This window comes from Eubalaena glacialis, chromosome 3 (assembly GCF_028564815.1).
Source record: "Eubalaena glacialis isolate mEubGla1 chromosome 3, mEubGla1.1.hap2.+ XY, whole genome shotgun sequence".
NCBI lineage: Eukaryota > Metazoa > Chordata > Mammalia > Artiodactyla > Balaenidae > Eubalaena > Eubalaena glacialis.
The window spans coordinates 86,776,993-86,793,989 of NC_083718.1; the positions used below are offsets into that span (position 1 = coordinate 86,776,993).

Genomic DNA, 16,997 nt, shown 5'->3' on the forward strand with positions numbered 1-16,997 from the left:
GGACAGCAAAAAAAATATCACAGTAACTACTTTGAACTTACTTTCCCTCCTAGCCCAGGACAAAGCAGAAGAAAAAGTATCAACATCACTTTAACAATAACCAAGTGGCAATAACCTTTAAAACAATGAGGCATAATATGCATAAAGTACAAAGAGTGTACAGTTCCCAAACCATTACCAGTGTACACCAACCTGAATCACTGCTGAAGCAACCTGAATAACTAAGGTATGGAAAATTACCAGACCACAGAAGGCTTCCTCATGACTCTTCCCATGCAAGAGCTCAGAGTAATCACACACATACCCCTCCCAACCTCTCTGCCTGTTACTTTCACATAAATTGAATCACAGGGCATGCACTGGGTTTGGGGGGATGGAGGGGCATGGGTCTGACTTCTTTCACTCACCATTATGTCTATGAAATTTAACCCTATTTTTCACGTAGTTCTTTGTCTCTGTGTGTATTCCTTGTAAGAATATAACTCGACATAGTTTTCTACTGTTGGACATTTCAGTTGTTTCCAATTGAGGATATTCTGAAATGGTACGAACATTTTTTTATGACTTTTGGTGGACATACACATTTTTCTAGGGCACCCCATTCCAAGAGAATAATGCCAGTGTTGACTTTCAAAATAATACTTTTGGGGGCTTCCCTGGTTGCGCATTGGTTAAGAATCTGCCTGCCAAGGCAGGGGACACGGGGTCGAGCCCTGTTCCGCGAAGATCCCACATGCTGTGGAGCAACTAAGCCCGTGCACCCCAACTACTGAGCCTACGCTCTAGAGCCCGTGAGCCACAACTACTGAGCCCTCATGCCACAACTACTGACGCCTGCCCGCCTAGAGCCCATGTTCCGCAACAAGAGAAGCCACCACAATGAAGCGTAGCCCCCAGTCACTGCAACTAGAGAAAACCCTCGCCCAGCAACGAAGACCCAACGCAGCCAAAAACAAATAAACAAAATAAATTTTAAAAATTTATAAAAATAAAAATATATAAAAGTTGGGGGGTTTTTTGTTTTTTGTTTTTTTCCAGCAGAAAGGGTTTATTCAGGAATAGCGGAAGAATTGCAATTCAGGACAAGCAAGCTATAGCAAAAGCCATAGGCAAGTCCCACAAACAAAGGAGAGGAAGGAAACTTACTTTACAGAGAAAGAGGAGGAAGCTGAGGGAGGTTGTTTTGAACCCAAGTCCATTGGAGAAAAGTGAAAGTTCAGGGTGATGACGGTTTCTCATTGCCAAGTTGCTGAATTCTTGCAGGAGATGCAACGAATATGTTTTTCTGTTGGGGCCTGTAATCGATGATTCTTGCTGTTGATGCTTCTTCCGTTTGGGTTTGTAATTGACGATACTTCCTGTCTTTGAACTTGAGTGGTACCCCATGAGAGCTCCCACTTCTGGTCTCCCGACTTCATTTGAGTGACGTTTCCCTTTATTAGTTTTCAAACCTGTCACAAGGAATTTTGAATTTTCTATTTTCATCTATGTGAATGTTTTAGGAGACTTATTACGTCAAAATATTATCATTACAACCTGTGGCCCTAGCAACTTTCAAGTGTTCAGTAGCTACATGTGGCTTGTACCTATCATATTGGAGAGCACAGGTCAAAGGTATAGCACAGCTAAAAGTACGATTTCTGGGCCACAGCATATAACTGTGTATGTATGACCCTCAGTGAATGCTGCCAAATTTTTTTCCAACCTGTGGAACTTTTGTATACCTTTTCCAGAAATGAATAAGAATTTCCAGTGCTCGCCATCCTGTCAACATTTGGTTTTGTTTGTCCTTTTTTTTTAAAAAGTAAGCTTTATTGAGGTGTAATTTACATAGTAAAATCTGCCAACATTAGATTATTCTACATTCTTTTCAATGATATCATGTCTTTGCCAAGCTGGATTTTGGTGCTTGCTGTGATAAAAAGCAAGTGCCATGCAAAAAGTGAATGTGTAACAAGAAGCAAGGAGGCGCTTTGAGAAGGTTTCAGAAGCTGTGCAGTGCGCAGCATGAAGGTTATGATTCTGACGTGTCAGAGCAGTGAAAACACAAGCCACTCTACTGAACTTTTGTCAAGGGAACACATAAGAATAGCCACAGCACCAGCCACAAACCTACAACATATAGAAATATATGTGAACCCAGAAAACAACAGCATTCCCCAACGAAAGCACTGTTGTCAACCGACCTATCATGAAATTAGGGCAAACGGGAAGGACGAAGACAGAGAGAATTTGCAGGCAACCAAAGATGATTCGTTAATTAAATCAATTTAATGATAGTCAAAGGATTAAAGTTAACTCTAGATCTTGAACTTGTAATTTAAGCTGACACATGTTGGACCATGAGAATGTTGGAATCATATATTGGTATATATGGAATCATATATTAGATGACGCCTAAAAATATTTACCAAAAATTGTAAGTGGAATAATTGAGTCGTCTGGTTCCTAGAATTACAAGTATTCATTCCTCTTTAAAGAAATTAGTATATTTAATGTACTTGACTAGTATATTTAATATACTTCAACACATAAATTTAAATTTTTAGTCGTTGAAAACTTATTGGATACGTTTGCTTATTTAACCAGTACAACCAGTACAGGAAATTTAGGAAGTCCAACGTAACTCAGATTTTCAAGCCAAAATAAAGCCAAGACTTATATAACAGTATATTATACCACCATTCTTTTCTACATCATAACATAATCTGAAAATACATACATAGTCATTTTTAGACCAAAATTATTAAACCAATCTAATTTTTCTGAGTAACCTCGATAAAAGCACACGACAGGACATAAACATTTTAAATGTCATTATATATAAAATGTATAAATTATTTAAATTGCTTCAAAGTATTAAGGGTCATCTTTGTAATCAATTTCATTTCGTTTCTCACTGTTGTTCCGAGTAATCAAGACCATTAATTTAATCTACAGCTAAATCTGTTATTGTTCCTTGTCACCAATTCAACAACAAAATTTTTCCTTATAGAAATACCACATTGAAAGCATAAGTGGTAAAGCATTCTTCCCAGAAATTCTTAATTTTCTTATTTTAAATTTATACAGGTGATTATTACTTTCCTGAAATTAATTGGGGAATTAATTTTTAATTAATTTAAATGTTTAGAGGCCTAATTTGTCTATTCTCTCCCAAGGAAGAGAAAGTATATTGTTTTGCTTCTGAGAAAATATATTTAAAGGGAAAAAAATTCATCAAACTAGTGGGCATTATTTAAGGTGAAAGCAGAGGCAATGATATGTTTTAACAGCAACTGACAGTGAGGGAAACACAATGAAATAAGTAAGCCACATTAGGTCCTTGAAGGAAGCTCATTAATGAAAATCGGAGTAATTCTGTGATATGCTTTTGAGTCTCCAGGGTATGTGTCTGTGCATGAAGTCATTGTCCTATGCTTTTGAGTCTCCAGGGTATGTATCTGTGCATGAAGTCATTGCTCCCCATCCATTTTTATTAACGACCGAACTGGCTTACAGTTCTGGAAGGTTTAAATCTTGATTTGTAGGGTTGTCACAAGTGCTCATGCTGCTGACTTTGTTGCTTGTTTGTAATGATATGTCTCTCCTCTGCTTTCTGTCGTCTGATTTCAGCAATCCCTGAAGGACACTTGTTTGAATTTTTTCAGTTATTTAGGAACTTGAGTATACCAATGAAAGAAAGCTGCCTATTCCGTGCTAAAAATTCAACATTCTTCCTGTATTAATCCCCCTTATTTTTTTTTAAACATCTTTATTGAAGTATAATTGCTTTACAATGGTGTGTTAGTTTCTGCTTTATAACAAAGTGAATCAGTTATACATATACATATGTTCCCATATCTCTTCCCTCTTGCATCTCCCTCCCTCCCACCCTCCCTATCCCACCCCTCTAGGTGGTCACAAAGCACCGAGCTGATCTCCCTGTGCTATGCGGCTGCTTCCCACTAGCTATCTATTTTACATTTGGTAGTGTATATATGTCCATGACACTCTCTCACCCTGTCACATCTCACCCCTCCCCCTCCCCATATCCTCAAGTCCATTCTCTAGTAGGTCTGTGTCTTTATTCCCGTCTTGCCACTAGGTTCTTCATGACCTTTTTTTTTTCCCTTAGATTCCATATATATGTGTTAGCATACTGTATTTCTTTTTCTCTTTCTGACTTACTTCACTCTGTATGACAGACTCTAACTCCATCCACCTCATTACAAATACCTCCATTTCATTTCTTTTTATGGCTGAGTAATATTCCATTGTATATATGTGCCACATCTTCTTTATCCATTCATCCGATGATGGACACCTAGGTTGCTTCCATGTCCTGGCTATTGTAAACAGAGCTGCAATGAATATTTTGGTACATGACTCTTTCTGAATTATGGTTTTCTCAGGGTATATGCCCAGTAGTGGGATTGCTGGGTCGTATGGTAGTTCTATTTTTAGTTTTTTAAGGAACCTCCATACTGTTCTCCATAGTGGCTGTATCAATTTACAGTCCCACCAACAGTGCAAGAGTGTTCCCTTTTCTCCACACCCTCTCCAGCATTTATTGTTTCTAGATTTTTTGATGATGGCCATTCTGACCGGTGTGAGATGATACCTCATTGTAGTTTTGATTTGCATTTCTCTAATGATTAATGATGTTGAGCATTCTTTCACGTGTCTGTTGGCAATCTGTATATCTTCTTTGGAGAAATGTCTATCTAGGTCTTCTGCCCATTTTTGGATTGGGTTGTTTGTTTTTTTGTTATTGAGCTGCATGAGCTGCTTGTAAATCTTGGAGATTAATCCTTTGTCAGTTGCTTCATTTGCAAATATTTTCTCCCATTCTGAGGGTTGTCTTTTGGTCTTGTTTATGGTTTCCTTTGCTGTGCAAAAGCTTTTAAGTTTCATTAGGTCCCATTTGTTTATTTGTGTTTTTATTTCCATTTCTCTAGGAGCTGGGTCAAAAAGGACCTTGCTGTGGTTTATGTAATAGAGTGTTCTGCCTATGTTTTCCTCTAAGAGTTTGATAGTGTCTGGCCTTACACTTAGGTCTTTAATCCATTTTGAGTTTATTTTTGTGTATGGTGTCAGGGAGTGTTCTAATTTCATACTTTTACATGTACCTGTCCAATTTTCCCAGCACCACTTATTGAAGAGGCTGTCTTTTCTCCACTGTATATGCTTGCCTCCTTTATCAAAGATAAGGTGACCATATGTGCGTGGGCTTATCTCTGGGCTTTCTATCCTGTTCCATTGATCTATATTTCTGTTTTGGTGCCAGTACCAAACTGTCTTGATTACTGTAGCTTTGTAATATAGTCTGAAGTCAGGGAGCCTGTTAATCCCCCTTATTAATGCTGAGTTCCTTAGGAGGGAACCATTGCATATTAAGATCATCCTTATTGTAGATGTTACAGCTTTGCAGTTATTGACAAGGGTTGACTGGGCCCACGTGGTTTTTAGCAAATAGTGGAAAGACAAGAGGTGGACAGCTTCTCACTGCTGCGGTGTCACATACCAGGAAATACCAGAATCCTCAGGACAAGCCTCAGACAAAAAAGACTATCCGGGATAGGACCCCGAATGCAGTTTGGTAAACTTTGTGGGAGCAGATGTACAGGTGATAATCAGCATGGAACACCTGGAATGGTAATCAGCACGGAAAACGCTGAATGGGTTCTAAAACCTCTCCCACCGTCCCTGGGTGGGCTCGAACCACCAACCGTTCGATTAACAGCCGAACGCGCTAACCCATTGCGCCACAGAGACAGCAGCACGCCGCTCTTCTGGCCTCTCTATGGAGTAGACACTTACCAATTCCTAGGCTGTGCCGCCTTTCTCGCAGGAAAACGGTACCAGTTCCAAAGCTTCGGAAAAACGGAAAGTTTAGAGCAGCCGATCGCACTGGACCTGAGACTGGGGCGAGGTCAGGAAAAGACAACACTAAGCACTATTATCACAGGGCAGCCACCCATGCAGACAATTCTGACAAGCACTTGAGAATACTCCCCCCTCCCTTGGACGCATTTCCCATCTGGTCCTCTCATCCTCCCACTCACTACAGGGAAGGATTCGTCACCTTTGTGTCCTGTCAGAACCCTTTACGCTCCGTGCAGGGCACAGAGATCCAGGCCACAGCCAAGGGGCAGCTGCACTTCCCAGAAGGGCCTTTCCCGAGGTAGGCGGTTCCAGCGCTCAGGCTGACCCGAGACCCCACTGCCCGCCAAGGCAACCGGGAAGGAGACCGGAGGGCAGCCGGTCCGGGGGGATTCCTACTAGCACAGAACGTGCCTGGCCTGCACTTCGGGGGCGGGGGGGAGCTGAATAAAACTCCTCCTGAAGCTTCTCTACAGCCTGAAGAGAACGGATTTCAGGTTCCTGAAAGGGCAAGGGGGCCTCCTCGCGAGGACAGAGGCTTCCCCTGGTCTTGGAGGACAAGTCCCGCAGAAGCTGCCTTTGAGAGACACGCCAAACGAAAGGAGCAATCTTGAGTGGAGATGTCTGCAAGGAGCTCTCAAGTGGTGTCGCCATTCTTATATACGGAGAGAGAGTGAGAAACCCAACGTGGGAAAATGTTTACTGTGCACTTACGTACAGAATATACGATGTTATTACTCTTGCAACTTTCTTGTATGTTTCAAAGGGCTTTGGTTTGGGTTCTTAATGAATGTTTGGAACTCGAGTCCCCGATTCTCTTGGGATGAGAACGCGGTAAATAAGACTTCGGGTTTGTACCATGCAGGGAGAAAAGAGCCGAGGCGAGAGCCGGCCAGCCCAGGCTGTTCCTTACATCTCACGTCCTCCAGCCTGCGCGACGTCAAGGACCCTGAGGCCGGGACTCAGCGGCATTTGGGGACTCAGTGCAGAAGCTCTTCTGCATCTGAACCTTGAAGCAAAACACAGCTCTGGTCGGGGCAGGAAGAGGAAGACTCCTGCCAGTGGAGACGCTGAAGGGGAAAAAAAGAAAAAAAATGTTTACAAAGGCTTCCCTGACCGGGAATCGAACCCGGGCCGCAGCGGTGAAAGCGCCGAATCCTAGCCACTAGACCACCAGGGAACCATTGAGGAGCCCCGACGTAGCGTCTCCAGATGCAAATGGTAAAAGTCAAGATTGAACTTCAGAGACCCGGAGCGCAGGAACGGAGATTTCCCAGAAGCCCAGGGCTGAATGCAGCTGTGCAAGGCTCCCAGCCCTTGCCCGGCTGCTCATCACCCTTCACCTCTCCAGTCTTGGGCGACGCCTTGGGCCCTGAGACAGGACCCAAGGTCCGTCCTGCTCTAGCTTCAGCGCTGTGTGCTGCCGAGCCAAGGTCCTGCTCTCTTTCTGAACCTCGCTTTTCCCTTGAGTCAGGTGCCGACCGGGATGTCAGCAGGTGATGGGCGGATCCGTCCACTTCCTGATCTCTGCCCTGGCTCTGGGGGCTCTGCTGGAGACGGCACCGGTACGGACTCCTTCCCCTCCGCGACCGGCTCAATTCGTGGAGCCTGACGTTGTTCATTTCCGTGTCTTTGGCTCGGATCCCCGGTGCACAGTTGGGTTCGGTCTCTTTTGTTGCGTCACGCAAATCAAACTGTTGCGTACGTGTGCCGAGGTGGGGGAAAGCCAAGTGTGCTTCACAGGGATGAACTCCTTGGTTTTCAGAGACATAACTCGTGTGAACACGTGGATGAGGTTTGGGCGCCTGCTTAGTAGGTGAGGGGATTTCCGGATGTAAAAATGACCCGAAGTCAGCCTGGTCCTTTGCCCACTTGGATTAGCTGGCTGTGGCCTGCCCTCCGCAGTGCCTCAGAGCAGAGAAAGGAGGGCGGGTTCCTGGTGCTGAGCAGGCTCTCAGGCAGTAAGCGAACTCCTGCCCTGTACCTTGGGGATGGAAACTGAGGCTGCGCCCGCTGCCTCACCCCCTGCCTTTCGCCCGTTTGGGTTTTTTGAATGGGAAGGTAAAAACTTCAGAAAGGAAGGACGTTTGTTTCCGCCCGGTTTCGAACCGGGGACCTTTCGCGTGTGAGGCGAACGTGATAACCGCTACACTACGGAAACACGGCGGGTGCTACTCCTTAGTGGCACATCCCTGAAATCCGTAGGTCCTGCCACCACTATCCGAGTCGTCAACTTTTTCAACTGAAGAATGAACCTTGAAGCCCCGAGATCTCTCAGGCAAGGAGACTGCGGCTTCCGAGAGGCCCTGCTTTCAGGGTTCCTCGCCGGCCCCGAAGGGAGGACCCCCGAGCCTCCCACAGCCGGCCTTCGGGCTCCCGCACCGACCGCAGAGTCCGCGGATCCACGGCTGTGCCCCCGAGTGCAGGGGTCGCCCCCGCTGCTGACTCCTCCCTCAGCTCCCAGAAGCCGCGGGAGCCGGGACTTCGGGCAAGTGCCCTTTGGGCCTAAGGGGAAAAGGTAGAGAAGTAGGTTCACTCCAGTGAGCTTCTCTCTCTCTGGAGCGGATCCTGTGGGTCCTAGCTGCATTTCTCCAAAGCCTGCAAACAGAATTCCTTTCATCCAGACTTGATTGAGTCGTTTTCAGGGTGAATGCTAGCTTGCTACAAACACTCCGTCGTACCTGAAGGAGGAAATCTACAACTTCCAGGTAAATTCTCTTTTCTTCCTTTGATTTCTTCAAACAACAACAACCAAAAGGACAGGTCACTGGTACATACTTGCACTTTTCTTATAATACTTAAGGTATGTCTGACTATCTATGAAAAGCTCTTGCTGTAGAAACATGTGCAAGAGATCGTCTACCATGAGCTAAACGATCGTCATGCCTGCCCAAGGTCCAAGAATCTGATGAAGCTGGATCCAGTCCCCCACTGCCTTTCGATCACCGGTTAGATCGCCGTCCAAACCAACCAATTTTCCAGATGCAGGTCACTAATATGAGGGAGAAGAGGTCAGCTAAACATTTAAACAATCGCAATTTGTTCTGGGGCATGTTGAAAGTCAGCAGTGGTACAGTTAGAAGGGGAAATAAAAGACTTCATGATAACGATAATACCAGCTTTCTCGAGCTTTACTCAGTGACCAGCACTGTTCCTCAGTGCTTTACTGTGGAATAACTTACTAAGTCCACATAACAACCCTGGAAGATTGTGTAGGACTTTACAACCCCTTGTTGCAGATGAGAACACTGAGGCACTGAAAAGCTGAGCTAACCTTTCCAGGGTCTCACCCCCCGTGACAGTGAGAGCCAGCACTCAGACCCAGGCAGTTTGCCTCCAGAGCCCCTCCCCTTGGCCACCACGCTCACGGGTAACTGAGAAAACTTCACTGAGATTTGCATCCCTTCCTTGTTCAACCTCCAAGATTTCAAAAGGAAAAGAAGATTGAAAGGTAGGCCTACAAACCTCGCCAAACTCATTAATGAAATGAAGAAGAAGAGGAGAAAGAGTAAACAGGACCATTGGAGAAGCAACGACGTTAGACGCAGAGAGAATGACGATGAGTTTGTTAAACACATACTAACTGGAAACTGTCTATTTAAAGACTAAGAAGGACCTATCTTCCAACCATTTAAGGCCTAAACTCTCCCTTTCCATGGCAGTCTCCACCCAAGAATAGATTTCAAAGCTACCAACATAGTGTATACAGATGTGAATATGAAAATCATACTTCAACATTAGTAGTAAAGAGATTATTTTTGAATTAAAAAAAAATTTTTTTTATACAGCAGGTTCTTGATCGTTATTTCATATATATTAGTGTATATATGTCAATCCCAATCTCCCAACGCATCCCACCACCACCAACCCCTCTGCCGCTTTCCCCCCGTTGGGGTCCATATGTTTGTTCTCGACATCTGTGTCTCTCTTTCTGCCCTGCAAACCGGGTCATCTGAACCATTTTTCTAGGTTCCACAGATATGCGTTAATATACGATATTTGTTTTTCTCTTTCTGACTTACTTCAAGTAGTAAAGAGATTTTGAATGAGTTAGCTCACATGGTTACTAATAAAAATGGGAAACAGTTATTAGGATGTTGTCATTAAACAAAGACAGGATTTATAAAAGAGCCAGAAAAGAGAAGAGAGGAAATACACACACACACACACACACACACACACACACACAAAGCCTGAGAAAGGGGGGTTTTCCCTTTCCTAGAGGAACAGATAGCTGAAAGCCATCAAACAGCTACTCTGGACGGGTTAATCTAGTGAAGTTCCGAACTAATCAGGTAAACGCTTTTGGCTATGTGTGGATGCTCAAAACTTCTTGAGAGTTCAGTGGTGAAATGCATGTGGCGGCTTTTCTTTGTGTACTACCTGCCAGTGTCCCCCTTTGGCACCTGTGAGTTAAGCCTAATTGAACTACTTTCCTCATCAGAATTTCTCAATTTCATATACCCCACCCCCTTCCTTGACTCATATTTATTCTTCAAAGAGCAAATTTGGTCATGAACACTTGGTTCTCGCTTTGACACAGTATTAACAGTGGAATGTCAGCTTAAGATAATTGTTGTGAGCAGCACATGAGTAAGTAGTCAGATATCCGATAGTGAAGGGAAGCCAAAAATCTGAGGACAGCAAAAAAAATATCACAGTAACTACTTTGAACTTACTTTCCCTCCTAGCCCAGGACAAAGCAGAAGAAAAAGTATCAACATCACTTTAACAATAACCAAGTGGCAATAACCTTTAAAACAATGAGGCATAATATGCATAAAGTACAAAGAGTGTACAGTTCCCAAACCATTACCAGTGTACACCAACCTGAATCACTGCTGAAGCAACCTGAATAACTAAGGTATGGAAAATTACCAGACCACAGAAGGCTTCCTCATGACTCTTCCCATGCAAGAGCTCAGAGTAATCACACACATACCCCTCCCAACCTCTCTGCCTGTTACTTTCACATAAATTGAATCACAGGGCATGCACTGGGTTTGGGGGGATGGAGGGGCATGGGTCTGACTTCTTTCACTCACCATTATGTCTATGAAATTTAACCCTATTTTTCACGTAGTTCTTTGTCTCTGTGTGTATTCCTTGTAAGAATATAACTCGACATAGTTTTCTACTGTTGGACATTTCAGTTGTTTCCAATTGAGGATATTCTGAAATGGTACGAACATTTTTTTATGACTTTTGGTGGACATACACATTTTTCTAGGGCACCCCATTCCAAGAGAATAATGCCAGTGTTGACTTTCAAAATAATACTTTTGGGGGCTTCCCTGGTTGCGCATTGGTTAAGAATCTGCCTGCCAAGGCAGGGGACACGGGGTCGAGCCCTGTTCCGCGAAGATCCCACATGCTGTGGAGCAACTAAGCCCGTGCACCCCAACTACTGAGCCTACGCTCTAGAGCCCGTGAGCCACAACTACTGAGCCCTCATGCCACAACTACTGACGCCTGCCCGCCTAGAGCCCATGTTCCGCAACAAGAGAAGCCACCACAATGAAGCGTAGCCCCCAGTCACTGCAACTAGAGAAAACCCTCGCCCAGCAACGAAGACCCAACGCAGCCAAAAACAAATAAACAAAATAAATTTTAAAAATTTATAAAAATAAAAATATATAAAAGTTGGGGGGTTTTTTGTTTTTTGTTTTTTTCCAGCAGAAAGGGTTTATTCAGGAATAGCGGAAGAATTGCAATTCAGGACAAGCAAGCTATAGCAAAAGCCATAGGCAAGTCCCACAAACAAAGGAGAGGAAGGAAACTTACTTTACAGAGAAAGAGGAGGAAGCTGAGGGAGGTTGTTTTGAACCCAAGTCCATTGGAGAAAAGTGAAAGTTCAGGGTGATGACGGTTTCTCATTGCCAAGTTGCTGAATTCTTGCAGGAGATGCAACGAATATGTTTTTCTGTTGGGGCCTGTAATCGATGATTCTTGCTGTTGATGCTTCTTCCGTTTGGGTTTGTAATTGACGATACTTCCTGTCTTTGAACTTGAGTGGTACCCCATGAGAGCTCCCACTTCTGGTCTCCCGACTTCATTTGAGTGACGTTTCCCTTTATTAGTTTTCAAACCTGTCACAAGGAATTTTGAATTTTCTATTTTCATCTATGTGAATGTTTTAGGAGACTTATTACGTCAAAATATTATCATTACAACCTGTGGCCCTAGCAACTTTCAAGTGTTCAGTAGCTACATGTGGCTTGTACCTATCATATTGGAGAGCACAGGTCAAAGGTATAGCACAGCTAAAAGTACGATTTCTGGGCCACAGCATATAACTGTGTATGTATGACCCTCAGTGAATGCTGCCAAATTTTTTTCCAACCTGTGGAACTTTTGTATACCTTTTCCAGAAATGAATAAGAATTTCCAGTGCTCGCCATCCTGTCAACATTTGGTTTTGTTTGTCCTTTTTTTTTAAAAAGTAAGCTTTATTGAGGTGTAATTTACATAGTAAAATCTGCCAACATTAGATTATTCTACATTCTTTTCAATGATATCATGTCTTTGCCAAGCTGGATTTTGGTGCTTGCTGTGATAAAAAGCAAGTGCCATGCAAAAAGTGAATGTGTAACAAGAAGCAAGGAGGCGCTTTGAGAAGGTTTCAGAAGCTGTGCAGTGCGCAGCATGAAGGTTATGATTCTGACGTGTCAGAGCAGTGAAAACACAAGCCACTCTACTGAACTTTTGTCAAGGGAACACATAAGAATAGCCACAGCACCAGCCACAAACCTACAACATATAGAAATATATGTGAACCCAGAAAACAACAGCATTCCCCAACGAAAGCACTGTTGTCAACCGACCTATCATGAAATTAGGGCAAACGGGAAGGACGAAGACAGAGAGAATTTGCAGGCAACCAAAGATGATTCGTTAATTAAATCAATTTAATGATAGTCAAAGGATTAAAGTTAACTCTAGATCTTGAACTTGTAATTTAAGCTGACACATGTTGGACCATGAGAATGTTGGAATCATATATTGGTATATATGGAATCATATATTAGATGACGCCTAAAAATATTTACCAAAAATTGTAAGTGGAATAATTGAGTCGTCTGGTTCCTAGAATTACAAGTATTCATTCCTCTTTAAAGAAATTAGTATATTTAATGTACTTGACTAGTATATTTAATATACTTCAACACATAAATTGAAATTTTTAGTCGTTGAAAACTTATTGGATACGTTTGCTTATTTAACCAGTACAACCAGTACAGGAAATTTAGGAAGTCCAACGTAACTCAGATTTTCAAGCCAAAATAAAGCCAAGACTTATATAACAGCATATTATACCACCATTCTTTTCTACATCATAACATAATCTGAAAATATATACATAGTCGTTTTTAGACCAAAATTATTAAACCAATCTAATTTTTCTGAGTAACCTCGATAAAAGCACACGACAGGACATAAACATTTTAAATGTCATTATATATAAAATGTATAAATTATTTAAATTGCTTCAAAGTATTAAGGGTCATCTTTGTAATCAATTTCATTTCGTTTCTCACTGTTGTTCCGAGTAATCAAGACCATTAATTTAATCTACAGCTAAATCTGTTATTGTTCCTTGTCACCAATTCAACAACAAAATTTTTCCTTATAGAAATACCACATTGAAAGCATAAGTGGTAAAGCATTCTTCCCAGAAATTCTTAATTTTCTTATTTTAAATTTATACAGGTGATTATTACTTTCCTGAAATTAATTGGGGAATTAATTTTTAATTAATTTAAATGTTTAGAGGCCTAATTTGTCTATTCTCTCCCAAGGAAGAGAAAGTATATTGTTTTGCTTCTGAGAAAATATATTTAAAGGGAAAAAAATTCATCAAACTAGTGGGCATTATTTAAGGTGAAAGCAGAGGCAATGATATGTTTTAACAGCAACTGACAGTGAGGGAAACACAATGAAATAAGTAAGCCACATTAGGTCCTTGAAGGAAGCTCATTAATGAAAATCGGAGTAATTCTGTGATATGCTTTTGAGTCTCCAGGGTATGTGTCTGTGCATGAAGTCATTGTCCTATGCTTTTGAGTCTCCAGGGTATGTATCTGTGCATGAAGTCATTGCTCCTCATCCATTTTTATTAGCGACCGAACTGGCTTACAGTTCTGGAAGGTTTAAATCTTGATTTGTAGGGTTGTCACAAGTGCTCAGGCTGCTGACTTTGTTGCTTGTTTGTAATGATATGTCTCTCCTCTGCTTTCTGTCGTCTGATTTCAGCAATCCCTGAAGGACGCTTGTTTGAATTTTTTCAGTTATTTAGGAACTTGAGTATACCAATGAAAGAAAGCTGCCTATTCCGTGCTAAAAATTCAACATTCTTCCTGTATTAATCCCCCTTATTTTTTTTTAAACATCTTTATTGAAGTATAATTGCTTTACAATGGTGTGTTAGTTTCTGCTTTATAACAAAGTGAATCAGTTATACATATACATATGTTCCCATATCTCTTCCCTCTTGCATCTCCCTCCCTCCCACCCTCCCTATCCCACCCCTCTAGGTGGTCACAAAGCACCGAGCTGATCTCCCTGTGCTATGCGGCTGCTTCCCACTAGCTATCTATTTTACATTTGGTAGTGTATATATGTCCATGACACTCTCTCACCCTGTCACATCTCACCCCTCCCCCTCCCCATATCCTCAAGTCCATTCTCTAGTAGGTCTGTGTCTTTATTCCCGTCTTGCCACTAGGTTCTTCATGACCTTTTTTTTTCCCCTTAGATTCCATATATATGTGTTAGCATACTGTATTTCTTTTTCTCTTTCTGACTTACTTCACTCTGTATGACAGACTCTAACTCCATCCACCTCATTACAAATACCTCCATTTCATTTCTTTTTATGGCTGAGTAATATTCCATTGTATATATGTGCCACATCTTCTTTATCCATTCATCCGATGATGGACACCTAGGTTGCTTCCATGTCCTGGCTATTGTAAACAGAGCTGCAATGAATATTTTGGTACATGACTCTTTCTGAATTATGGTTTTCTCAGGGTATATGCCCAGTAGTGGGATTGCTGGGTCGTATGGTAGTTCTATTTTTAGTTTTTTAAGGAACCTCCATACTGTTCTCCATAGTGGCTGTATCAATTTACAGTCCCACCAACAGTGCAAGAGTGTTCCCTTTTCTCCACACCCTCTCCAGCATTTATTGTTTCTAGATTTTTTGATGATGGCCATTCTGACCGGTGTGAGATGATACCTCATTGTAGTTTTGATTTGCATTTCGCTAATGATTAATGATGTTGAGCATTCTTTCACGTGTCTGTTGGCAATCTGTATATCTTCTTTGGAGAAATGTCTATCTAGGTCTTCTGCCCATTTTTGGATTGGGTTGTTTGTTTTTTTGTTATTGAGCTGCATGAGCTGCTTGTAAATCTTGGAGATTAATCCTTTGTCAGTTGCTTCATTTGCAAATATTTTCTCCCATTCTGAGGGTTGTCTTTTGGTCTTGTTTATGGTTTCCTTTGCTGTGCAAAAGCTTTTAAGTTTCATTAGGTCCCATTTGTTTATTTGTGTTTTTATTTCCATTTCTCTAGGAGCTGGGTCAAAAAGGATCTTGCTGTGGTTTATGTAATAGAGTGTTCTGCCTATGTTTTCCTCTAAGAGTCTGATAGTGTCTGGCCTTACACTTAGGTCTTTAATCCATTTTGAGTTTATTTTTGTGTATGGTGTCAGGGAGTGTTCTAATTTCATACTTTTACATGTACCTGTCCAATTTTCCCAGCACCACTTATTGAAGAGGCTGTCTTTTCTCCACTGTATATGCTTGCCTCCTTTATCAAAGATAAGGTGACCATATGTGCGTGGGCTTATCTCTGGGCTTTCTATCCTGTTCCATTGATCTATATTTCTGTTTTGGTGCCAGTACCAAACTGTCTTGATTACTGTAGCTTTGTAATATAGTCTGAAGTCAGGGAGCCTGTTAATCCCCCTTATTAATGCTGAGTTCCTTAGGAGGGAACCATTGCATATTAAGATCATCCTTATTGTAGATATTACAGCTTTGCAGTTATTGACAAGGGTTGACTGGGCCCACGTGGTTTTTAGCAAATAGTGGAAAGACAAGAGGTGGACAGCTTCTCACTGCTGCGGTGTCACATACCAGGAAATACCAGAATCCTCAGGACAAGCCTCAGACAAAAAAGACTATCCGGGATAGGACCCCGAATGCAGTTCGGTAAACTTTGTGGGAGCAGATGTACAGGTGATAATCAGCATGGAACACCTGGAATGGTAATCAGCATGGAACACTTGGAATGGTAATCAGCACGGAAAACGCTGAATGGGTTCTAAAACCTCTCTCACCGTCCCTGGGTGGGCTCGAACCACCAACCTTTCGATTAACAGCCGAACGCGCTAACCCATTGCGCCACAGAGACAGCAGCACGCTGCTCTTCTGGCCTCTCTATGCAGTAGACACTTACCAATTCCTAGGCTGTGCCGCCTTTCTCGCAGGAAAACGGTACCAGTTCCAAAGCTTCGGAAAAACGGAAAGTTTAGAGCAGCCGATCGCACTGGACCTGAGACTGGGGCGAGGTCAGGAAAAGACAACACTAAGCACTATTATCATAGGGCAGCCACCCATGCAGACAATTCTGACAAGCACTTGAGAATACTCCCCCTCCCTTGGACGCATTTCCCATCTGGTCCTCTCATCCTCCCACTCACTACAGGGAAGGATTCGTCACCTTTGTGTCCTGTCAGAACCCTTTACGCTCCGTGCAGGGCACAGAGATCCAGGCCACAGCCAAGGGGCAGCTGCACTTCCCAGAAGGGCCTTTCCCGAGGTAGGCGGTTCCAGCGCTCAGGCTGACCCGAGACCCCACTGCCCGCCAAGGCAACCGGGAAGGAGACCGGAGGGCAGCCGGTCCGGGGGGATTCCTACTAGCACAGAACGTGCCTGGCCTGCACTTCGGGGGCGGGGGGGAGCTGAATAAAACTCCTCCTGAAGCTTCTCTACAGCCTGAAGAGAACGGATTTCAGGTTCCTGAAAGGGCAAGGGGGCCTCCTCGCGAGGACAGAGGCTTCCCCTGGTCTTGGAGGACAAGTCCCGCAGAAGCTGCCTTTCAGAGACACGCCAAACGAAAGGA

General features: G+C 42.9%; 3 non-coding genes across 3 annotated transcripts; all 3 read right to left on the reverse strand.

Moving 5' to 3' along the window:
- Positions 1-5,683: 5,683 nt before the first annotated feature.
- Positions 5,684-5,757, reverse strand: TRNAN-GUU (transfer RNA asparagine (anticodon GUU)). Its single transcript has one exon. It is a non-coding gene; the product is annotated as a tRNA-Asn (tRNA).
- A 2,196-nt stretch (positions 5,758-7,953) lies between these two features.
- TRNAV-CAC (transfer RNA valine (anticodon CAC)) lies at positions 7,954-8,026 on the reverse strand. The gene has a single exon. It is a non-coding gene; the product is annotated as a tRNA-Val (tRNA).
- Positions 8,027-16,212: 8,186 nt separating this feature from the next.
- On the reverse strand, positions 16,213-16,286 carry TRNAN-GUU (transfer RNA asparagine (anticodon GUU)). The gene has a single exon. It is a non-coding gene; the product is annotated as a tRNA-Asn (tRNA).
- Positions 16,287-16,997: the final 711 nt, after the last annotated feature.